General features: G+C 32.8%; 1 long non-coding RNA gene across 1 annotated transcript in view; it reads left to right on the forward strand.

The window, feature by feature from the left end:
• The window catches only part of LOC129228207 (uncharacterized), a 173,262-nt gene that overhangs the window by 71,702 nt on the left and 75,555 nt on the right, over window positions 1–26,005 (forward strand). Inside the window, exon 2 of the long non-coding RNA XR_008580901.1 lies at window positions 10,564–10,759. This is a non-coding gene — a long non-coding RNA (uncharacterized LOC129228207). The remainder of the gene's footprint in view (window positions 1–10,563; window positions 10,760–26,005) is intronic.

The following is a 26,005-nucleotide window of genomic DNA, read 5'->3' on the forward strand; positions in this document are numbered from 1 at the left end:
CCACTTCTTACGGGTTCAATCAAGTTTTTTTATTTTTTCGAGCAAACATTTAAATGCTCTTGCGGGTTTGGGGGGAGCTCACGACACTAATAACCCCCCCCCTTCTCTGTTTTCGAAAAATTGAATTTAAAAAGATATTCACTTTTTCTCATGGTTTCGACATTTTTTTTTTAAATTTTTTCAAGCAAACATTCAAAATTTCCCCAACAATTGGCGGCGGGGTCATGAACCCTGTGACCCCCCCCCCTTCTATACACCATTGCGAAAGGTGATGTTTGCTTGGTCTGAAACTAGGAGCCCGGGCCTTGGGGGAAACCCGGCGACAGTACCGCAAAAAAAGAAAAAAAAAGAAAGAAAGAAGAAAAGAAATAAAGGAAAAAAGCAAAACAAAAGGCGGGAGGACTCCGAATAAGAGAAAACGTAAGATCAAGTAAAATTTACTCTTTTGGTAATTACTGTTGTGGAACTTAAATACAGTTAATTGTTTTTTAGTAAGCAGTTGTGATTTTTTCTTCTCCCCCTCTTTTTTTTCCTTCTTTTTTCCCTTTTTTTTCTCTTTTTTCCCCCTTTTCTTTTTTTCTTTTGCCCCTTTTCCTTTCTTTTTCTTCTTTTTTTCTTAGGGGCGGGAGGGGGCCCGGCTGACATCGGCGACATAACTGACAAGGAACCTGCCTTGGCTCTCTGGGGCCCTGCTTAACCACAGCTATGAGTTAAAGGCATTATCAAATCATAGAAAAATTTAAATCAAAAAATAACCTTTTGATTTAAAACTGAGTAGATGATTAGTAGCATAATTGTTACAAAGAATTTAAGTTCAAAAATAGCAGATGTAGCATAAATTGGTCAAGCTATTATAAGGAAGAAAACAAGTTATTCTTCGAGCAAAAATATTAATTGAGAAAATTGACGTTTATATACAAAAACATTCCAATAAAATTTAGATGGTCTACGTGACAGAAATGTTGTATCAGTACAATCAGTTGTAAACTTCGGAATGTTCTCTTTTCGAACTTTTGTCATACTAAAATTCAGAACTATTTGCATTAATAAAAATAGTTCATTTCAAAAGCCGAAACACTTGACTATAATTAAATTGGTATTTGAACGTTTAGCACTGATTTTATAACTAAATATTCTATAAGATAAGTGTGTCTAAAAAGAAAGAAAAAAGTTTCATTGCGGCGAAAGAAATTCATTTTCATTTCATTTTATTAAATTAAATACTTCATGCTTAACAATTTTATGTTAAAACTTTGCCGCCATGGAATTGTAAAATTGCTGCCGCTTTTATATCAGGAGCAGATGAACAGAATGATGCAAGTTGGCAAAACAAAATGTGATCAGTCTGTGAAATATTTAAATCAAGTAAAGTTAAGTCACATAGCTAGTCCATCTTCCTTTACAGAAAGTTTCCTCTCCAAAAATAAAGAGTATGCACATTCATTCATACAGGATGACTTTGAACCATATGGGTACATTTTGCACTGCTTCATATTTTTAGCACATGCCTTTCAAATAATCTTTACAAATAGAAGGCTTAATGTTGCACTCGCTGGCAAGATGATGACGTGAGTGTTCTTCTTTAAACTTTGAAAAATAAGTTTGCAACACTACAAAAATCATTGCACTATCCAATAATCGGATTTTTTCCTTCAGTCAAAATTAGTACTTTTTGTCACTGAAATTGATAGAATAAGCAAAAAATAATAATAACATGAACCCTGAAAATACTTTCATCTTTCCAACAGTTATTTTTTAATTAATTTTTTAAAATGTCCAATTTTTCAAACAAGGCGTGGTCTTGATGACGTCACAAATGATGCTCTTTGGCGCATCTTTCTACCGCGTTTAGACTTTATGATATTTAAGAAGCGACTTAAAATTGCTCTCTATGCTTGCTATCAACCATATCGTTGCCAATACACGTGAGTAAAGATGAGAATTAAATATTTTGCTCTGTGAATGGCAACACAGAAAGGCATCATTTTGTGATGTCATCGGACAGAAGCGTAAACATTGAAAGCGCGCCAATTTAAGTAATTTTTAAAAAATATTAAACTTAAACAAATTATTTAAGAAATGGTCAGATCCCATGTTTTTAAGTATGCTCTTTCAGAAAAAAATACTTTTAAAATTTTAGAAATGACCCCATTCTGAAGTTTTTGTTCGAAAGTCATTCTTGAATGTTCATTTGAAGTTGTTAGAATCTCTCTTCCAAAATGGTAATATTGCCAGCGAGATAAATGAATATAGAAAACGTGTGACACTATAAGCTTAAAATAGGGTCAGTTTCAACATTTTGGAAGTTATTTTTCTGGTTCAAAGTTAACCCGCTTTTAATAAATAATTTATTTTACATCGTATTTCTTAAATGATTTAAAATTACCCGAAGTGGCAATATATTTCGAACCAGGTAGTTACTGTTTTATAATTATTGTTCTATAATTTTTGTTAACCATACAACAGTTTTTCTTCTGTATTATTCGAATAGATTCAATAATACTTTCAAACTGTGTGTAGGGCAGTTACAAGTAAAGCAGTTATGGATTAATGTTACCCTAAATGACTCTATGTTCTATTTCGTAACGAAAACATTTGTGTATGTATTTAATAACGATTAAATGCGAATAAATAATTTATTAAAGAATTGGAATATAGAACAGCTTTATTTCAAGAATATGAAGCACATGAAAATGCTAAATAACAATCGCTTCTGTACCAGGAGCCGGTTAAATGAATTGAATGATACATGGTGGCAAAAAAAAATGGTTAAATTCGTTGAGAAATATTTCAATCAAGTAAACTTAAACCTCGCAACTAGTCCATCTTCTTGCGGAGTAAGTTACCTCTCTAAAAATGCGTCACGAGTCTAAGTCAAGGGCGTCCACGTCTCTAACCCCTTCAAGTGCAAAAGACGCACCTGAAAAAGTAAGGCGTGCCCTGTATCATAGTACTTTGTGAAACGTAATTGGGAAAGCTGCGTTTCCTTTGTTTTTTCCTTTTGTTTTCGGAAGGTTATGTTCCGTACGCCCACAGTTCAAGTAGTTATCACCTCATCCTATTGAGGAGTGAGTTCAGCGGAATGCTGTCTTCTTGTTTAGTCCTTCGGGTTTCTTACTTCTTTTTCTAGAGGAAGCTAGGAGAAAAATGGTGCGGAACATAGTAAACAAATCTTGTTGTGTTTTTAGATTATTCTCAGCGGTTGTCTCGGCGTGTTTCGGTAGTTTGTTTTAAAAAAGAATTTTTCGTAAACCCCTATGATAACATCATGCATTTAAATTTGGGAATTAGAAAAAACTTCAGCTACATTTTGTCTTCCCATGTCTTGATGGAAAGTAAAATTGAAATGCAGCAAAATATACGAAAGAGTTTCGTTTTCAAATGGAAGATTGAAGAAAAATGGCATGGAACATTGCAAACAAATTTTTCAGCCTTCGGGTTTCTAGCTTCTGTTTTTGAAGGAAGCCCGGATAAAAACGATGCGGAACGTAGTAAACAAATTTAGTTGTGTTTTTAGATTATTCTCAGTAGGGCGTGTTTCGATGGTTTGTTTGAAAAAAGGGATTTTCGTGAACCCCCTATGATAAAAGTATGTATTTAGATTTGGGTATCAGAAAAAACTTTAGCCACATTTTAGTGTCACTTCTCATGTCTTGATGGAAAGTAAAATTAAAATTATGCAAAATGTATAAATAGGTTTCGTTTTCAAATTGAAGATTGAAGAAAAATTGCGTGGAACATCGTGTAAACAAATTTTTCAGTTTGACCTTTGTATTTCTTGTTTCTTTCTCTGAAGGAAGCTCGGAGAAAAATGGTGGGGAAAGTAATAAACAAATTTTTGTTGTGTTTTTAGATTATTCTCTTTTCGGGAATCTCGGCATGTTTAGCGATAAAAGAATGATTAAATTTGGATACCATAAAGAATTTAACCGCATCTTTGAGTGTCACTTCTCATATCTTGCAGGATTTTCTACAAAGAAACTAAAGTTAAAATGGCGAAATATGTATTAAAGAGTTTCGTTTTCCAATGGAAGCTCGGAGATGATCGGTGCGGAACGTAGTAAACAAATTTTTGTTGCGCTTTTAAATTATTCTCAGCAGGTATCTTAGCGTGATTCGGGGGTTTGTTTTAAAAAGGGATTTTCGTGAACACCCTATGATAAAATAATGCATTTAAATTTGGGTATCAGAAAAAACTTTAGCCCTATTTTAGTGTCACTTCTTATATCTTGATGGAAAGTAAATTAAAATGATACAAAATGTATAAAAGAGTTTCGTTTTCAAATGGAAGATTCAAGAAAAATGGCGTATAGCATTGTAAACAAAATTTTCAGTTTGACCTTCCTGTTTCTTGCTACTTTTTACTTCCTTTTACAAAAAAGGAAGTATTGTATTCGCGAAAACAATTTCACTCAAAAATCGGCCTTAATTTCCATTTTGCTCACCCCCGAATGAATGTTAAGTTTATTTTTCAAGGTCTAGGAACGTACAGACACCCGAAATATCCATTTTGACGATCCCCGTGTTAACTACAACGAGTTTTCTTGTGACGTCTGTATGTACGTATGTATGTGCGTATGTGTGTATGTATGTCGCATAACTCAGGAATGATCCTAGAAAGTTGAAATTTGGTACTTAGACTCCAAGTTGGGTCTAGTTGTGTACCTCCCTTTTTTGGTTGCATTCGGATGCTCCAAAGGGGTCTTTTGCCCCTTTTTGGGGGGAAATCACTGTTCATTTCGATGTAAACTCAAGTGGTGTTATAATTTGGCGGAAACTTGGCAATATATCGTCATTTTGGTCGCTCAGTTTTGTCGCTACTTTGGCGTCAAATTTGGCGATTTTTTTTTTTTTAATCTGGTTTCAATTTGGCCACTGTTGGTGATATTTAGAGAGTAAACTATTGAATCACATTACAACTGCTAATAATGAGAAAAATAAATTAAATTGGAGTAAAAGGAAGTCATATGATGCACACATCAGCTCGTTGCTGAAAGAAGCTTGGAGAAAAATGAAGCGGAACGTAGTAAAAAATTTTTGTTCTGTTTTTAGGTTATTCTCTACGGGAATCTCGGCGTGTTTCGTGATAAAAGAATGTTTAAATTTCGATATCAATATTTTTTTTTATTCTTTAAGTGTCACTTCTCATATCTTGTAGGATATTTTCTAACTAAAATTAAAATGGCAAAAAATGTATTAATGAGTTTTGTTATCCAAAGGAAGAATTCGCAAGTATGATATGGAAGTAAGTTTCGTGATGGCCACAACATACCAGTTTTTCATGAAACTATTCATATTTCCATCTCAAGTTTTGGAAAGTGGATTTTTGGCCATTAATGTAAGAGAATATTTCTTCAACTCGCAGATGAAAAAAAAAACCGTAATGTTGCCAATTGTTTATACATTATACTTTTCCCGAGTAGGAATTCCAGCTAAAATGATACAAAGTGTAGTAAAGAAACGCGTTTTTGTACTTCCTTTTTGTTACATCCGAGCATAAGTTACATCCGAGCAATGTTATGTTGAAAATCAATGTATTTATTTTTATACTATTGTGAGAAAATGCGTATGTAGTTACATGCACCATGCGATGCATAGCATATATCAGAATATTTTTAACGTTATATTTTTGTTATCTCTGAATATTGCTACTTCATTTAAAAAAAAATATTGCGAAAGAAATGTGCTAAATGTTAAGAAGAAACCCAACTTGCTTTCGTAGGCTATTTTGAAGTTGATCAAGGGCTTTCGAACTTAGCTACCGATTTCCCCCAAAAATTTTTTTAAATCTTTAATTCGACTTTTTTTCCGATAAAAACCAGTTTAACATTACAAGGAAGTTGTAAGACTTTTTTGCTTCATTTAATTTTTGCAAACTGTAATTCTAGCGTCAACTGCTTACGTTAAATATAAAATTAAATTCGAAATTTGCACTACTCAAGAACCTGATCTTAATCAAGAAAAAAAAATTCTCTTACTTTATTAGTTCTGTCAAAAACTATACAAATAAAAGCAAAAATAACTAATAACAATTAACCATAGAGTATTAGTTGTGCTAAAACTCGTAAAAAGTTTAACATTAACATTATTTTCTGCATAACAAAATATTTTTTAATGAAACTCTCACCAAGAACACAGTTGCCCTATATTAGCCCTAGATTAACACTCCATGCGTTTTGCTTGGAGATTTTTCGATGTTTACCTCTACTATAGTTTCATTTGTGAAAATATCTCAACAGTACTATGTAAACCAAATTATTTCTTTTTTAAAAAGCTGAAATATTTTAGCAAAAAAAAAACTTATTTTATATCGGTCAGTAGGACTTTAGCTCAATGTTTGAGAAAATTATAGTACAGCGAAGAAGGAGGAAAAAAGCAGCTATTATCTGTTATCAGTGTGAGCTGGAGAAAGGTCCAATTTAATGTCAAAATTCACGCCAAAAATTAAAAAGCGATTAATACTTGTCTCGATGTTGTAATGATGTGGGAATAGGGTTGCCATAATAAAAGTGGCACGTGTTAGGAAAATAGGATACTGAACATTAAGAATTGACGCAGTGCATTAAAATCAAGGACATCGTTTAAAAAAGAACGTTATACTTTTTATTTTTCTCAAAAATAGTTTTATTGATCAATGTGCTTTGAAAATATTTTGTTATAGCAAAATTTACATATGCATTGCCAACTCACTATTCATAGTCTTATAACTAATACTTTAAACTTGAAATTCGCTCTTAAATCTCAGTGTAAACTCACAAATATGTATATATCAAAATGTAGTCTATATCCTCATCTATGTAAATTCATTTATTTAAGAGTCAGCTCTGTATAAAATTGATGATTTTGAGTTAGAGAGTGAGTCTAACTATAGGAGTAGTTATTTTTTTATCATGAAGAAGACATATCTTAGTGGGGGTTAGATAAATATTACGAACATTTTTAAAAAAGAAATTCTTTGAAAAATATTTAGACATTGTTTTACTTTGGATGTTAAAAACACTAGGTGACTATTTCTAGGGTCACCCTGTGACGTTAAATACCGATTTAAATACGGATTTTTTTTTTCTTTTTTTAAACATTGATGTTGCTCTATTTACCTTGTAATATCATAAAAAATACCACTTATCGTTATAAAAATGTAAATGTTTCTTTGAAAAAATTCAGCCACTTTCATAACTAGCATTTATATTTTATCCACTCATACCATTAAAAACACTGCTGTTTGGTGCGTGCGATGTGTGTTACGTTCTTTGAATCTTGTAACATAATGTAATTTTTTTCGTGTAAATCTTTTCACTACAGAGCAGTATAAGTTATATCTTCTTTTCTGCAAGGTCTGCGTTTAGAATGCTGTTTTAGATATATGTCCAATCATCCGAGTTTTTGAAATCTGAATCCGCCTTGGACAAGACTTCCTAAAAATCAGTGCTCTGCTTTATCTCCAAAACTACCAGCAGTCAATTCGTTGCGAATTAGACAACATTTTTCAAGGTCCAACTTATTTTTTCCTTGTACAAAGCCATAGCTACATAGTTGAGATTTAAACCCGTAGTATTCTATTTAGAGTTGACTTAAACTACAAATCAAACTGCTGTCCTTATATTTAAGACTAACTACACTCCAGGTTGGTTTTTATAGTGTCGAACCAGAAGCGTTCATAGAAAAAATACTGGTGGGGAAAAGGGCTGACGTCAATTGGCTGATGTAAGGTATTGGGAACTAGTATGAGATTTTATAAAACTAAACTGGTGAAGTAATATACATTTTCAGATTGAACAATGTGTCTGTCGGCTAAATTTTTATGAGGAGGGGAGATGATATTATCACTAAATGTAAAGGATATTTTGAAATAACTCAATACAATGAATCCAATAACAAATTCATCGGTGCCTCCATTAAAACAACTTTTAAGGACTTAATTAAACCAAAATTTCGCCAACATCGCCAATTCATCTGATTCCAAAACCTCAGCAGGTGTGCAAGAATCGAAGAAAAATCCGTGGCGATCTCGAGCCGAGAGCAACCACCTGCAAATCGAACTAATGCTACCGATCGACAGCTGGACAACTGGCACTCTGGATGCATACAAATTAAACCGACCTCTCCAATCTTCACAGCTGCTTGAAGAAACTTTTAGGGGAAGAAAAGAACTCCGTGATTAAAGGAGACATGTTACACGATTTTAATTGAATTTCCTCTCTGATTCTTCTTTTGTGAAGAGTTGTTTGATGGGGTAATATATTTTCATGTCTGATTGTTTAAGTGTAGTTTCGCTCAGCATATAGGCATTTAAATTTTCAAAAGAGCCAAAGCGGTTGTTAATCATACCTGCTTGCCGTAAAAAAGGTTGTTGATTATGATGAAGTGAACATGATGACAAAACCAGAAGCATTACGGAACCACCGAGCTTTTTTCACATTAGGTAGGCCTTCAGCATTTGAAAAGCCGCATGTTTGAATGCCAGTGTGTAGGCATAACCTCAAATTAGGTTCTTGAACACGCTAAAAGATAGTCATCTATCATAGACATGGCGAAAGGGGGGTGGAGAGTCAAAACAATCCAGGACACTTGGTTTTAAGCCATATTGCCAATACTCGAGTAGTATTTTCCCACAGGACTATTTGATGTCTGTGGGCCAATATGTTTGTCATGACCTCGAATTAACTTCTTAAACTCGCTAAAAGAAATTCATGTATTAGGGACGCGGCAAAAGGGTTCAAAGAGCTAGGAGGTCAAAACAATCCAGGATGATTTTTAACTATATTTGTCAATCTTAGAGTGATATTGTCCAACACGGGGGACCATTTGATGTCTGTATGACAATGTGCTTGTCATAACCTCGAATTAGCTTCTTAAACTCGCTAAAAGAAATTCATGTATTAGGGACGCGGCAAAAGGGGTCCAAAGAGCTAGTAGATCAAGGCAATCCAGGATGATTTTAAGCTATATTTATCAATCCTAGAGTGGTATTTTTCAACATTTAGGACTATTTGATGTCTATATGCAAATTTGTTTGTAATACCCATAACTGACTGCTTGAATTTGCTAAAAGATGTACACGTATCAGGAACGCGGTGTATGGAAGGCAAAGGGTTCAGGGGTCAAAATAATCCAGATCACTTTGTTTTAATCTATATTGCTAATCCTAGAGTGAAATTTTTTTAACACGTATAGGCTATTTGATATCTGCCAATGTCTTTTGTCATAACCTCGAGCTAGCTCCTTGAACTCAATAAAAGGTAGCAGGGATGTAACGAAGTGGCTTTTGAGGTCAAAAATCTGCGGGAGGTTTGGTTCTAAATTGCCAATCCTAGTGTGGATTTTTTTTTTTTTTTTTTGAATAAAAGTAAGAATTATTTGACCAAAACACTTCCCTACAAGAAAGAACATTTTGATTGCGCTAGCGATATGTAAAATGTTCGATAACATCACAACTATAATTTCACTTTTTTTTTTTTTGTCTTTACTTTTTCTTCTTTTCCTTTCTTCTTCTTCTTTTTTCTCTGTTTGTTCTAATTGATTTTTTATTTTATTTTTTTAATGCGACCGCAGCACAGGGATTAGAGCATTGGATATTTTGGTCCTGATCGAAATACGTGGAACATGAGTCTGGGATCCATTTTGCTGGGAGATCGTAAAGGGGAGGATCTGCATAAATGAGTTTTGTAAATATTTGAAGAAATGTGTTTTGGATTCCATACCAGCAATAGAGAAACGTTAGAATGGTGTGTGTGTGTGGGTTTTTTTTTTTTTTTCGCGCTTTACTTCCTGCAATACTTTTTAAACTAATTTTCAATGCTGATGTTTTATTTCATAAATTTAATCCAAACTTATTAGAAAAATTGATTGATAATAATAATTTAAAAAAAAACTTTGTAGCATTTTTAGAATATTTATTTGAATTTTAGATAATAAATTTAATGAGGTATTAATTAATCAAATCTTTCTTGAATCCAATTGAATTAAAACTAAGAGAAAGTTGTCTTCATAAAGCTTGTGAAAATTAGAAGTTTAACCCTAAATATCTTTAAAATAAATGCAAATGTTTTGTGAACTTTTGCTGCTTAACAATAACACATATGATGTCATTCTAAAAAATGCCACATTGCACCCCTTGTTAAATTAAAAGTTTAAAAATTGGAGTGCAACTTTTCATTTTTCTAGAGAATAACCCTTACAAACTGAATTTTCACTGTTTGTATATTTGTGTGCATTCGTGCGCGCATGTGTGTATTTTTAATGAAAGTGAAGGGGTGATTTTAACTATCAGTAATTTAAGTGAAATAATGGTTAGAACGGATACATTTTTCTTTTTTTTTTTTTTGTGAGAATTTTTTTTTAGTTTCTTCAGATATTTTTAGTCCATGAAGTTAAAAACTATTTGTAAACTACAATTATAATGTAGTAATGTTTATAATGACGCACATTGGTTACATACATCTTTTACTTGTTGTTTAACTTCAGCATCTCTGTTTCCAAAAAATACTTGGTCGCAAAATAGCGAAACTTTATTTTAATTGTCTCCAGTTCCAAACTCCTACGATTTTCTTTTTTCACTTTTAGGTCGAATTCAACGAACAAAACGGAAACGGAAATTACATTCCAAGCTCTGGACCGAGTGTGATCGTGACTTGTTCTATCCCTTGGGTTCGTAGAAGTAAATTGTGTTCGAAAAGTGGAATTTTTTCCTACATGCTGTCCCATATTTAAGTACATGTGTGGAGTTAAAAACAGAAATAGAAAGCTTTAAAGATAGAAAGTAAGTGTTTTTTTGTTTCAGATTTTTTTTCTTGAAGGGGGAAGTGGGTAGTGTGGGTATGCGTCCCCAATGGACGTTTAGTTTAGCATTGTCTTGCAAAACCTGATTTTTTTATTTTTTACTTTCATTTGAAATAATATGAAACGTCATGAAATTATTACGTGTTCTCGACGTATGCCAAATACAGCATCTTTTATACAATCTAAATAAAAATGGTTTTAATTTTTGGGCAGTTTCACGGTAGCACACGCGTCATTGTTGCACAAAACATCCTGCAAAGATTTCAAATAAATTATACTCTTGTTTTATTGCATGAACTTCAAAAAGCACATGGAAAATAATTTTCATGAAAATACATTTTTACGCATGCTGAATTTGACATACGGGCGATTCCACTTCAAAAATTTTATCTCTTGTTGCATCAAATACTCCTCAAAGATTCCGAACAGTGAATTCTTGCCTTATTGCAAAAATTTTATGAAGAATATAGGCTTGACTTTTATGTAATGCAATTACATTTTCCAGACACGGACCTATCGGTAACGGACCTATCTTCTAAGATATATCCGTTAGTGATCGAAAAAATATTATTAAATTATTGTTTTCGAAACTCTTAATATGTAATTGCATTATATAGAATTCGAGTCTGTGTTTTCATAAGTTTTAGGCAATTCGGTAAGAGTTTAACACATTTGGAATCTTGTCAAGTATTTTATGCAACAAGTGATAAACTGATTGAAATGGAATTGTCCGTATGTAGAATCCAGCGTGTGTAAAACTTAACAATAAAAATTTCTCTACTTTTCTGTAAAAGCTTTGGAATCATTTGTAATATCATAAAAACTTAAAAAAGAGTGTCACAGTCACAACTAAACCCGAACCGCGCTTTTAGTCTCCTAATTTCTGAAGTCGAAGTATTACAAAATAGACTCTTATTTAAACCTAAATGAATTTATAGCAAAGCAAATAGCACCTGTTACATTTTTATGGTTCAGTGATACATTTATCTTTTTTTTTTTTTTTGTATTGATGTGTTTGAGTTTTCTTTATTGTGATAGAAGATGAGACAACTATCAAAATCGAAGAGAAAATCGACCAGCGCTCTCCGTCTCTATTTCAAACCATTATACACTAAAATAAAATGATTTTTAAGTACAGTATTAATTCATGCAAGCAGCATTAAACATCTGTAAAGCGTTTGAGCTTCTGAAATAGATATTATCTCGTATTTGTATTCCGATTTCTGAATTTTCTTCAGTATGATAGAAGCTCAAGTAGATATCACAGTCGCAGCTAAAATTGGCCAACGCTTTCAGTCTTCTACTTTCAGAGGTCGGAATATTGCAAAATTTAATCCTTTTTAAAACTTGAAAAAAAAAATACGCATAAATAGTAAAACGCCTGCTAAACTTTTATGCCTATACAAAATACATTTGTCTATTTTCATACAAAATCGCTTGAATTTTCTTTAATATCATAGATTCTAAAAAAAAAAAAAAAAAATATCACAATTGCAACTAAGTACGACCTACGCTTTCAGTTTCCTGCTTTCTAAAGTCGAAGTATTATGAAATTAACTTCTATTTTAACCAGAATGGTTTTATGTACGAAGCGAATAACAACTTTTATGTTTCTACAATACATTTACCTCTTTTTGTATTAAAGCGCTTGAGCTTTCTTTAATGTTTAATTGCGACTGTGATACTATTTTTTTGTTTTGAGATTCTGCGATATTAAAGAAAATTTAAACGTTTTTGCATAAAAATAGAAGCTGGGGCAACTATCAAAATCGAAGAGAAAATCGGCCAATGCTCTCAAGCTCTATTTCAAATCGTTATACGCTAAAATAAAATGATTTTAAGGTACAGAATTGATTTATGCAAGCAGCATTAAACATTTGTAAAGCGTTTAAGCATCCGAAACAGATATTATCTCGTATTTATATTATGATTTCTGAATTTTCTTTAGTATGATAGAAGCTAAAATAGATATCACAGTCGCAACTAAAATTGACCATTTCTGGCTTTGACTTTCTGATGATGGGACATTAAAAAATTTAACCATTTTAAAACTTCAATGAAATTACTCGTAAAGAGTGAAACACCTGCTGAACTTTTATATCTCTACCATACATTTATCTATTTTTATATAAGAGCAAATCGACCAACGCTCTCAGTCTCTATTTCAAATCATTATACACCATAATAAAATTATTTTTAAGTGCAGAATTAATTTCTGTAAGCAACATTAAACATCTGTAAATCATTTAAGCCTCTACAATACATTTATCTATTTTTATGCAAAAACCTTTGAATTTTCTTTAATATCGCAAAATCTCAAAACAAAAAAAAAGTATCACAATCGCAACTAAATACGACCTACGCTTTCAGTCTCCTACATTCTAAAGTCGAAATATTACGAAATTAATTCCTATTTTAACCTGAATGATTTTATGCACGAAGTGAGAAACAACTTTTATGTTTCTGCGATACATTCATCTCTTTTTGTATTAAACTGCTTAAGTTTTCTTTAATTTGATAGAAGCTGAAACAACTATCAAAATCGAAACTCAAATCGACCAATCTTTTTGAGATCGTTATACACTAAAATAAAATGATTTTTAAGTACAGAATTAATTTATGCAAGCAGCATTAAACACCTGTAAAGCGTTTAAGCATCTGAGATATACATTATCTCGTATTTATATTACGATTTCTTAATTTTCGCAATTGTGAAAGCTGAAATAATTATAGCAACATCATCAGTTCTCGATGATATCCCATATTATCTTAAGTCGATACCTTCCGCAGTAATGGGGAAAGGATTTATCAGCAACATCCATGGTTATATCTTAAGCTTCGTTCGTGTGTCACTAGATGTCACAAGAGGTTTGAAATTTATGCCAGGAAAGGGGTGAAAGCCAGTGAGCCGCACTAATTGTCGTCTGCAGCGGAAATTTATGCACCCCGGGGGACAGTCGATGAGGCGATGAATTGGAAGCTAAGTTTGGCGGCGAAGATAGTCAGTGATGCCGCCAAACGATAAAAGAATTTACGATTGCGTTTGGAACTGCCTTGGAAATTTGTATCAAGGTTTACTGCAAAAAAAAAATAATTTAGCGTTAATGCGCATCCGGTTTTTTTCCTCAGTTTTTAATTTTTCCAATTAGATAAATGTAGTGAAAAGTAAATGTTACGGCGATAGCTGTAGTCATTTGTACAAAATTCCGAATAAATGAAAATTATCTATGTCAGAGGTTCTCAAACTTCAGACCTCCGCGAACCCCCTCCGGAAAAATTACGAACTTTGCGCACCCCCCCCCCCCCTCAACTCCCGTCGCGGGCCAAAAAAAAAATTAATTAAACACAGTTAAATTATTTTTTCTAATATAATACATAAATCAATGGGTCTTGAAAATTTTGCAGCAAAAGTTTTATTTCAGGTATACTCGTAACAATATCTCAGTTGTAAAAATGTGCCTCAATGTTTGTATTTAACTTTATTTCGTTTTGTAACAATATGAACTTTGTCATGTTAACCAAATTACTTCATGTGTAGCTTGTTTACTTCAAAGAGTTCCGAGGGAGGGAGTGGCTGCTGCGTCCTGCACGTACTTAAGCAGAACTTTTTTATTCCACATAAATGTGCCTTCTTTTTGAATTAAAACATCGTTACTCGTCCTTCAATCCCAAATATATATTTAACGTTTTAGCTGGATAGAACTGCGGACCCCCTGGCATAGACTGGTGGACTCCCAGGGGTCCGCGGACCACAGCTTGGGAAACTCTGATCTATGTAATTCAAAAACTTTTGCGTACATTTAGTTATTTTCTAGACGAATCGACATCGCAAAGCGTCCTGAGCAAACCAATGTAATAACTGTGATAAGACAAGGAACAACAACCAAAAATTAATCCTTTTGGAAAGAAGTTTACGAAACCAAAACTATTCCACTCAGAGGTACAATGAGGAGGAGGGCAGTTGCAATCAGCCCAGAAACCGAGAAACCTTCGTTTTAAGCCATATTACCAATCCTACTACAGTCGAACTCGCTTATAAAGACAGAGAAAGGACCACGATATTTGCTCATTATAACCGAGTACTCGTAAAAAAACGGGTTTGTAAAAAAAATCATCAATATTCTTACTTACATGCTTTGTTTGTTTTCAATTTCTCTACAGTGCCAAAAAATTTGGCTAATTCCTTTGAACTGCTTATTTAGTGTCTCTTTTTGCGTTATTGATGTCTTTCGAGGAGTAGTATCTATTTATCAAAACATCGTCATTTTCATCCCTGACTTTAAAAATCCGTTGAAGCTTTTCTGCATATCAAAATACATTCAGTATATTTATGGTAGTTCAGCTTCAAATTCTTAACAATTTTTGTTATTACTGTATTTTGCATTGATTTTTTTCCGTTTGAATTAGCTTGAATGTGAGCTGCAATATAGTAATCGGAAATATGTATCTCGGAAGTGATAACATAGGCGTCAACAATTATGTAATGTTTCAATGCTTCTCTAACTACAAATTAAAAACGGTGTCGCTTTGTTTAGTTTATGACACACATGATGTTACTTATTTTAAGTATTTAAGACTTATAATTTTACTCGAAATCAATAGAAACATTATGAATCTCAAAATTATTGGTCACTTTAAGCGGGGTTCGCTGGAAAAAGCGTGTTTTTGTCCAATAAACTTAACATTTTACCAACCAAATATTTCTAATTTTCTTGTTAAAACCAAGTTCTCGTTAAATAAGGGCTCGTTATAAGCGAGTTCGTCTGTACATTTATATGAATGTATGAAAAGACGTATACTAATATATACACAAAACCACAGGAAAATTCTTGGAGCTGTAGTGATTTCCCAAGGTAATATTTGATCATTAAATTGTGCCCTTGAAGGAGGATGTTGTGTGATTTTCTTTCTTTTTAAAGATTTTTTTTATTTATTCATTTATTTATTTTATTTGCTTATTTATATTTTGACTTTACTAGTCAAGCCCGCTTATTCGAATACCGGTAAAAAGAATTTCCTGTCTAATGGAAAATATTTTCAATGTACCAATTCGATGATGTCTATTATTTTAATCCCGCTTATTAATTTTTTTTTTCGTGGAAGATTGGCTATTCTATTAAACGGGCTCGACTGTATGACGTTTTTTTTTTTCTTCTTCTTCTTTGTTTAAATTTAATATACAGTTAAGCATTTACCATTAATTTTTGATTTGACTTTGTTTCTCTATAAAGCAGTTATCCTAGGCATAACTTGTATATTTCAAAACTTCGAATACAGGCATCACTCGTATTACACGATTAGTCCGTTCCGTGTAGTATCGAAACCATGTTATACATGTCTTTTTTAAAAATAACTTTTAAACTTTTTTTGCTCTAATTAGTCATGTACATAATAGAAATCGTGTCAATATGTATCGTGTTGTATCGAAACCATGTCTCGCGTTATATCGAAACCGTGCCGTACGAGACTTAGAAATAATATGAATCAAGGGATGTGAACAGTATTATATCGAAACCAAGTTTCATAAAAATAAAGTGAAAACTTATTAGAGTTATTATCAAGCATTAACAGAATGTATTAAACAAAAATAAATTTCCATATTTTCTAAACATAACTTTCATATTGTATCAAAATCATGAAGTATAATGAAGCTCAATATTTATTTGCTAAGTTCGATGAAAAAACCTATTTTGCAATAGCAGTAAAACTTTTCTCCAAGCATAACAAAGAAAAAAAATACGTGGCTGATTTTTAAACAGAGAGAGAAAGAACTACCCTGAATCAATTGTTAGTTAAATTCCCATTGAAGTAAAAAATATTTAAAAAAAAACAACTTTTTATTCTTTATTAAGTACGTTTAAATTCATTATTTGCTGATCAAAAAATAATGGTGCAAAAGGGAAAAAATGCATTTTTGGTTTCATATGGAACTTTGTAAAATGATTGAAATTGAAATGCTTAAAATTACAGCCAAAAACTGTACATTTTTCAAAAATAAATTGAATCATTTGACGATTTGGTATACAGTATAACCTACAATGCCCTAAATTGATCTCGACAGAAAATGTGATGCTTGTAGTGTGTTAGAATTGGGTCCAACTTAAGTTCATTCAATATTGTAAAAATTTTATGTATAATAATCAAACCATTAAAGAGAAAAAAGAAATAAAAACTAGCCACTAATGAGTGCGAGTGGTAGGTTCAATTCAGCACATTTTCTGAAGCCGTTTAACCAGAAACGTGTTGAAACTAAATTAACAACGCTGCGCCATAACGAAAATGTAAGTAGTATGGGAAACTAAAAATTTTATATGATTGTAGATATTTTAGTAATTTTTTTGTAATTGTACTTTTTTGACGCGTTATAGGTAAAATTTAAGCGTATGTCAGAAGTTTTAAAATGAAAAGTGGCGTCAAAAATTGGCAACTAAATTGACGTTCATAACGATGATATGATTAGGTATAATAATATGTCGATATCTTGCCAGATTTGGCATAAAAAAAAAACAGAGTACTTGTCATCTTCGCAATTTTGGCAATACTTGAATACATTTTCTTTAGCTAAGCGGTGTATATACTTAAAATATTCTTTTCGTTACTTTAAAGCATGTTAAAATTGCATTTTTATTTCTTTTACGAGTTCCATTTAGTCACGAAGGGCGAAACTCAGTAAGTTAGTGGACCTCTCGCAAGTGAAATGAAATCTTTTTAGTTATCAGTTTGGTAATTAGCTCATTTTCATTTCTTCATTTGTTAATTTTCACTTATTTATTCATCTCGACATTTTCCCCCTCATTTGTTTTTTGTCACAATTTTTATAAATTTTTTTTTGTACATTTATTTATTCATTAATTTCATGAAAAACCTTTTTAATTCAATAAAAAATATTTGATTAGAACAATATTTTAACTATCATGCATGGGGGGGAAAAGCGAAAATTGTCCACGTTTTTTAAAAGTACAAATTTTTTGCCAGAACTGAAAAATAATATGCCATTGCAAGTTTTACTAAAAGATACATTGTTCATTCTTTATGTAGTGTAATTTACAAAACAAATTTATATTTTTAATTTTTCTCCTAAAAAAGTAAGTTATCTTAACTATTTCACTTGCCTCACATTCCTCCTCCCACCTTTTCATCACCTTATTTTTTGGTACAATTATTTTTTTCATTCATCTATTTTCATTCTAAACCATTCATTATTTTATTCACTCACTTATTTTTCTCACATATTAATTAATCTATTTATTCGTTTATTGTTTCAATATTTTTTCATTCACTCATTCATTTGATGAAGAATCTTTTCAATCAAATAAAAAATATTTCATTAGAAAAATATTTTAACTGTCCTACATAAAACTTGAGGATACGAGTTATTTTTTTAATTTCTGAAAGTACAAATTTTTTGCGAAAAATGGAAAAATAATTGGTTTTTGCGAGTTTTATTACAAGATACATTCTTCATCCTTTATGTACTGTAATTTTTAAAACAAACTAACTTTTGTTTTTTCTCAAAAATTTTATATCTAAGCTATTTTAAATGCTGCACATTCTTCCTCCCACCTTTTTATTCTTATATTTATTAATTCAATTATTTGTTCATCATCTATTTTTAATTCTAAATCATTCACTATTTTATTCACTCACTTATTTTTCTCACATATTAATTAATCTATTTATTCGTTTATTGTTTCAACATTTTTTCATTTATTCATTCATTTTATGAAAAATCTTTTCAATCAAATAAAAAATATTTCATTGGAAAAATTTTAACTGTTATACATGAGGCAAAATGAAATATTTACTCTTTTTTTGAAAGTACAAATTTTCTGCCAAAAGTGAAAAATAATATGTCTCTGCAAGTTTTATTTTAAGATACATTGTTCGTCCTTTATGTACTGTAGTTTTTTAAACAAACATACTTTTTTTTTCTGAAAAAGGTTATATGTAAGCTATTTAATATATGTAAGCACTTTGCCCCACATTCCACCTCCCGCATTTCCACTCCTTTATTTATTAATTAACTTATTTATTCATTGATCCATTTTTTTTTCTTATTCATTCACTCTATTTCATTTACATTTTTTTTCCTCACGTATTAATAAATTTGTTCGTTTATTGTTTTATTTTTTAGTCATTCATTTAATGAAAAATCTTTTTTCAATCGAATAAAAAGTAGTTCATTGGAAAAGTATTGTCAAACCTGGAGCAAAGGGAAATGTTTCCACTTTTTTTTAGAGTGCAAATTTTCCGCTAAAAATGAAAAGTAGTGTCACCGCAAATCCTCATATATATATATATAATAGCGAATGATCGAGTAACGCTGACGTCATCAACAATAAAACTCGTGCCACGGTATGAAAATTTGAAAATATTTTTTGGCAATGTTTGACATTCAGGGAAAACTTTAAGTCGACAGGGGTGAACTGGATCCGGTAACTTAACTATTTTACGCTATCTTTTGGAGTTTAGGATTAATCCACTGGAGTAAAAAGTTAAAGTTTCAACTATCAAAATATGACCAAACGGGTATTTGATGCTTTCAAATGTAGAAGCAATTTTCATCCGTCATACTTTGACGGGCGATTTTCTAGTTTTGTTATGAGATACATTTGTTCATCCTTTATGTACTGAAATTTTCTTTTTTTTTTTTTGAAAAAAGTAAGTTATCTTAGCAATTTCACTTCAGCCCACATTCCTTTCTTTTATCTTTAATCACGAATTTGTACTAAAGGTAACTAAGAATTTAAAAAGTACAACTGCAAAAAACTTAACATTTCATAAACGAACTCGGAACACCAACTGATCCTTGCTACAGAAACTCGAAACAAATCTTTAATAACGAAAATACCAACTCCCTCACGCATTTCAATGCAACAAGCCCCAACAGGGATGGCGTAATCCATGATCTGCTGAAACCCAATCACATGTTGTAACAGGACTCAAAATCCTTCGTCCACGAACCGTGTGCGATTTAAAGAGAGAGAAAAGATAGGAGTTCCTACCATGACAACTATGAGCCCAGGCAGGCGTGAAGCCCTTTCGGTATGACCTGTCGCGTCGTATGGCCTGGAACCACATTCAAGAAAGCGTTTTCCAGTTACTTGAGAGCGGTTCACGCCGGATGGTGCTTATGATGTCATCAAGGCTTAACAGTCTTTGCAAGATGCTGTTGTTGTTGTTCTTGTTGTTCGGAGAGGGCATTTTTTTCGTTCTTTTTAGCTGGAGCGAATCTAGGAGGGATGTTGTAGTGGTGACGATGAATCAGTTTTCTTTGTTATGAGAGTTGACTCAAGACGGGAAATTTTGTACAGTTATGTTTATTTATGTATCGTCAGCGTTCAGTCCACACACCAGTAAACTCAGAAACCAAACTTGACTGGCGACTGCAGTCGAATTCAATTTTGAGTTATATATTTCATGATACAAAAAGCTATTGTACAATTTGGAAGTTACACCAGTAATCATGCTGTATGTGTTAGAGTTCTGTAAAATTATTTAGTGCGTTAGTACACGATTTTCAGAGCTTACTTTCGTTTTGCAGACTTTTGAAACAATGCTTCAAAATATTTTTTAGGTGTGAAATTACGTGAAGATAGTCGAAATTAATGTTTCACCTTAAGCCAATCTCTTGATTAATACGAGTCTATCTGTTAACAAAGACGTCATTAATACACGTTTTTTACTTTCATTTTTGGAAGCAAGTACCAAACAGCAAGTAACGGCATTCAGATAATGCAGTTTCAGACTTATTGGAGATCATCATTCGGAAATAGCCATAACCAAGTAGCAGTTACTTTTCGCAGTGGAGACACGTGAATCTTATTCACGAGCTAATAATAGTACTAACATGAAAATTTACCGCTATTTCATAAATCTCTGGGCATTAAAGTAAGTAGGGGAATGTGGGACAAAATGAAATGGTAAAATATTTACTCTGTATTTGGCGTCATTTATCTGGTGTACTCTATTACAGTTAGGAAAAACACACAGCCTAAGGTTAAAGCATTTGATACTACAGACAATTAAAAAAAAAGTGTCTGTAGTATCCAATAATAAATTGATAATCATGTTGTAATATTTTGTTGTAAATCAAAAATTATTTTTGTTACTATAAAATGATGATAAGTTCTTGCTATTAATATTTTGATTATTATTTGAGACTGCATCTAATATTCCGTGCAGTACTAATTTAGTTAATTTTATGCTTATTTGTATTTTAAATAGTTTGTACAATCAGTCAAGTAGATGTGGAGCGAAACAAAATAGTTCATTTCGTCTACTCACTCAAGCATTTAATAAATCACTTACGTTTCCTTTTATTGATTAATTCATTTACATTCTTTCATGTGGCACTTCACTTATTTATTCATTTATTTGCTTGTTCTTACATTTTATTAATCGCTCATTTTTATTCATAAACTAATTTATTTACTCATTTATTTATTGTTTCATTGTCTTTTTAGGTATTCATCGAACTTTTTATTTACCGATTCATTTGATCAAAATTTTTCTGGTAATAGAATAGAAAATATTTCATTACAAAAATATTTTAATTTTCACCTTGCCCATAAAAAATAAAAGTAAAAAATTTCCGCTTTTTTTTTTTTTTTTGAAGGCACAAATTTATTGCCAAAAATAAAAAAAATATTCTTTCAATGCAAGTTGTATTAGCAAATACAATGTTTTTTCAGTTCTTTAATTTTCAGATCAAATTTCCAATCTGTTTATTGTGACAAAGCTCACTCATCTTAACTATTTCACTTTGCTCCACATTCCCCCTACATAATTTGCGCAGCTTGCTGTACAGCGTATTCTGTGTCTTGAAAATCTGATTGTTCAAACCACTTATACAGTTTAAAAAGTTAACGAAAATATGGCACAATTTCGGCGAAACTTTTAACATTACGATTGAGAAAAACTATAGTTGGGGCACACCTAACCTGGTAACATTGTGGAAGCTATGTAGATTGTAGTAATAGCATTATGACGCTGCCATGTTGGATTTGCCTCAACCATAAGAAACAGTAAAGTGTCTCAAATTTCACGAGAAATGTGTGCGACAATCTCTGTAACGTTGAATATTGCAAGTAACGGATCTGATCCTGATATCATCAGAGACTTATTAAAAAAAAAAAGCATGTAACAAGTACAGTGCTTATACCTTAAACCTGAAGTCTTAACAAGAACAGGGGTGACCACAGGGGGGGGGGAGGATTATGGGCAAGTTCCGCCATCAAAGTTATTTTTGGATTTATTTATTTAAATGTTTTTATTGAATTGTTTTTAATTTAATTTATTTTATTTTCTGTTTACATTTCATTTATTTATTTAGTTTGTGTGTGTGTGCGTAATTGGCGTTGCACAGAACTTTTCTATTAAAATAACAATAATAATAATAAATAAATAAATAAAAAATATTTAAAAAAATAAACAAAATGAAAAAGAGAGCTAAAAAATAAAAAAGAGAAAAAGGATTGAGGATTTTTTTTTTTTTGAGGGAGGATGGAATTTGCGCCATTGAATTTAGGTGGGATGAGCACACCTGACGAAAAGTACTGTTTGTTTGTAAAAAATGTCAGTCTCATAATACTGGCAAAAAATGTGACGTAATAAATGTCGAATCGGGAAAAAAGATCAAAGAGTACGACCTTTCTCGATATGGGTAACAATATATTTTCCTCTCATATTTCCGACAAGGCACAGACCGCCAAATCGGAATCGTCTGTCCAAAAAGTGCACAACACCACCCTGCCTTTTATTACATTCCGAATCCCCCCCCCCCCTGGAACTAGAGGAGACAACGATGCTATCGTATATATCGCCACCCAATCACTTCCGATACCCCGGCATCGCGCGCGGCGGAGCGTTGCGTCACGTGTCGCCTGCTATTACGCGCGCGGTCACGTGAACAGAGGAGTGTCTGTGGGTGCTGAGTCGCTGTGTGGAGAGATAATCACGCCCCATTTGATGGTATATGCGAAGCGGGGACACAGGGATTTGACTGATAGGAGAGCGCTCATGCAGCGAGAAACAGACCGCATATGATGTAGAAGAAGAAAGTGGGCGACTAGGGACAACAGCACACACACTGAATGCTTCATCGAGCGTTTGGTTTACTACGTAGCCAGTGAATCCATGGGACCGAATGGAATTCAGATATACACCATGAAGAAACATCGCAATTGGACCCAAAGCTTTTTTCCCCTTTTATTTCCAACTAGTAGTACACGCACGGCTTTGCCCGCAGTAGAAAATTAAGCGGTCATTTGGTTCGCATGTATAGTTACAAATAATGGACGATGAATTTCTCGCCAATTTGTTATGATAATTTGCTCGCTCATGGTCGCATATCGTCGCCTCAGAGCAACAGTAAAATATCTTAGTGTTATTCCGGGTATTAGATGTCTTAATATTGCTCTGAGGTGACGATATGGTAATTTGCTAGTCCACGTTATGGTAATTTGTGCGTCCACGTTATGATAATTTTTTCGGTGAAATGGAACAGAAAAAGAACAAAATCAAATTTTTAAAAAATTGCTTCGAGGTTCACACTTCCATGCTACAAACGAAGTTTGTGCCAAATTTCATGAAAATCGGCCAAACGGTCTAGGCGCTATGCGCGTCATAGAGATTCAGACAGAGAGACTTTCAGCTTTATTATTAGTAGAGATGGTTAATAGAAGGGTAGAAATAATCTGGTAAAATGCAAACACGTAAAACAATTAAATAGAGATGACTGAAGACATCTCACAAGTCAGTAAAGCGCTGCCTCCAACTCGCTTTTAAATAAAGCACGTCTACGGAGGTAGTATCTATTCTTTGGATTCGCCAAAGAAGAAAGAGGAGAGCCCGAATCCTGCTAAAAGCTGTATACCACTTTAACATTATATAAACGTTGATCAGGGTGCCGCACGAGTAAGTAAATCTACCTTGCAAGCCAAGAGAAAATATCAATCCCCTTGAAACTCAGTTCCCGTGGATTTTTATAGATGCTTTGTCTTTTTTTTTCTGCACAAGTTCTTTTTTAGTTGTAAACTTTTTCACTTTTTCACTAAAATTTGACCTAAAAAGATAAATTTTGCAAAAAAGCAAAGCTATTTCTCCCCAATCAAAAATAATATGATATAACAGCTTTTGGTTCAACATGTCAACTTTTATCACGCCCCAACTCACCAACCCAACACCCCAATGATAACTGCCATAACCCCAATGATAACTGATTCATTTCATAAACAGCAAATATCACAAACAATATATAACAAAATCATTTTCTGTAAGGGAAGAACTCAACGATCAAGAAAATATCATTTATCCCACACTTCAATTTATAGTACTTTCACCAATGTCCTTGCCAGTTAACATTAGCAGAGTATTTATCACATCCATGCATAATTAATAAAAAATACCCTTTACATTATTGACTAATCGTCTATGAAAGTGTTACTTACATTTGTTAAATGTTAATAATGCTCAGCCCCTCATAAAATGTCAATTCCCACTCTTTCATTAAGGAATTTCATTACTTACTACATTAAATGCCTACATTAATGTCACGTCAAAGAATGTCCTATGCATAAAATCTATTGTTTCCCACGTTTACTATCAAAGTCTGGGATGGCAGCATTTGCAGCAATTATTCGTTATTTATAAAAATACCAATGTATCTGAAATTTGCATTTTATTGTATGTTTCACACTTGTCACATACATACTGGCTTCATGGGCTGGTATGAAACATCAGTTGCAGAAGATTCGAAACATTCATAAAAGCAGAGTTGAAGGATTTATTGAAGATTCAATGAAGTCAAACTTAAACATTCGTGAAAACACCTGTTTAAATAAACATCTACAAAATACTCCAGCTGCTGCACCTAGTCAACCGATGCATCCATGAATGCTTCAGCCAACCACATCTACTTAACGTCCATGGTTGTTGCAGTTGCTAAGATTATCAACTTCTTTGAAAGCTCCAATTGCCGCACCAACTCAATGCGCATTAAGTTTCTATGTATTACACCAACTCAACGTCTATGAATGCACCAGCAGCCGAGCCAATTCAACATCCGTGAATGATTCAGCTACCCGACAAACTCAACACCTACTTAACATTCTTCAGTTGTCACAACTTTGAACGTCTTATAAACGAATATATTGTGCTCTCTCACGTAGGGTCAATGAAGGCACCAGTTGTAACACACGTTCAACGTTCACAAAATACCCCGTTCATGCTGAACGTCATGAATGAAATGTTTAGCATGAATGAATGTTTAGTGAAATCACTTACTCAAGTTCTATGATCATATAAGCTGCCAGACTTATTCAATGTCCACCGAAGTACCTGTTGAATGTTGATATGCCTATTTTCATTCAACATCTATGAATATGTGAGTTACCACGTTTTTCTCAATATCCATTAAAGCGACAGTTGTCAAATCTGTTCAACATTTCTATAAAAGCCTGCTTGATAATAAGATAGCGGTTGTCACACATGTACAACAATCACAAAATACCCCGTTTCCACTCATACTCGACGTCATGAAAACGCCGATAGTCGTACTTATCAGCGTGTAATGGGCAGTTAAATCACTTATTCAAGTTCTATGAACGTATCAGCGACCATATTCACTGTTCACGAAACTACCTGTTGAATGTTGTTGTGACTATTACCATTCAACATCCATGAATATGTCGGTTACCACGCTTTCTTTTAATGTCCGTCAAAGCACCAGTTGCAAAAACTGTTAAACGTTTAAAAAAAAAAGTCTGCTTCAATTCTCACAGGTAGTGTCTATGAAGGTAGCAGTTGTAACACATAATTCTCATCTACGAAATATCATGTCTTTTCTGTAACTCTTACAAAAACTACTCATAAGTGTCCGTTAAGCAGGTATTTGCCACGCGTATCTATTAAGTGTTCGCCAAAATCCAAAATAAAATCATACAGGTTTTTAATTCATTAAAGGAATTTCAGCTTCAGTTCACCGTTCACAAGTCAGCAAAATTTGTATTAACTTCAGAATGCTTCTGATGATCGGGTTGTTGTTGTTTGCCAGCGATGCTGGAAATTTGGGGTGCGCTGCTTCACTTTTCCAACTATACCGCAATTTGGTGTGAAGTTTAACCTCTACAGTACACACACGCCATAAGAACCCGTTTATAGGACAGGCAACCATTCACAGCACAACAACACAAAGAAAGGATAAGGACAGGAGAGAGAAAGTACG

Source organism: Uloborus diversus, chromosome 8 (genome assembly GCF_026930045.1).
Source record: "Uloborus diversus isolate 005 chromosome 8, Udiv.v.3.1, whole genome shotgun sequence".
Lineage (NCBI taxonomy): Eukaryota > Metazoa > Arthropoda > Arachnida > Araneae > Uloboridae > Uloborus > Uloborus diversus.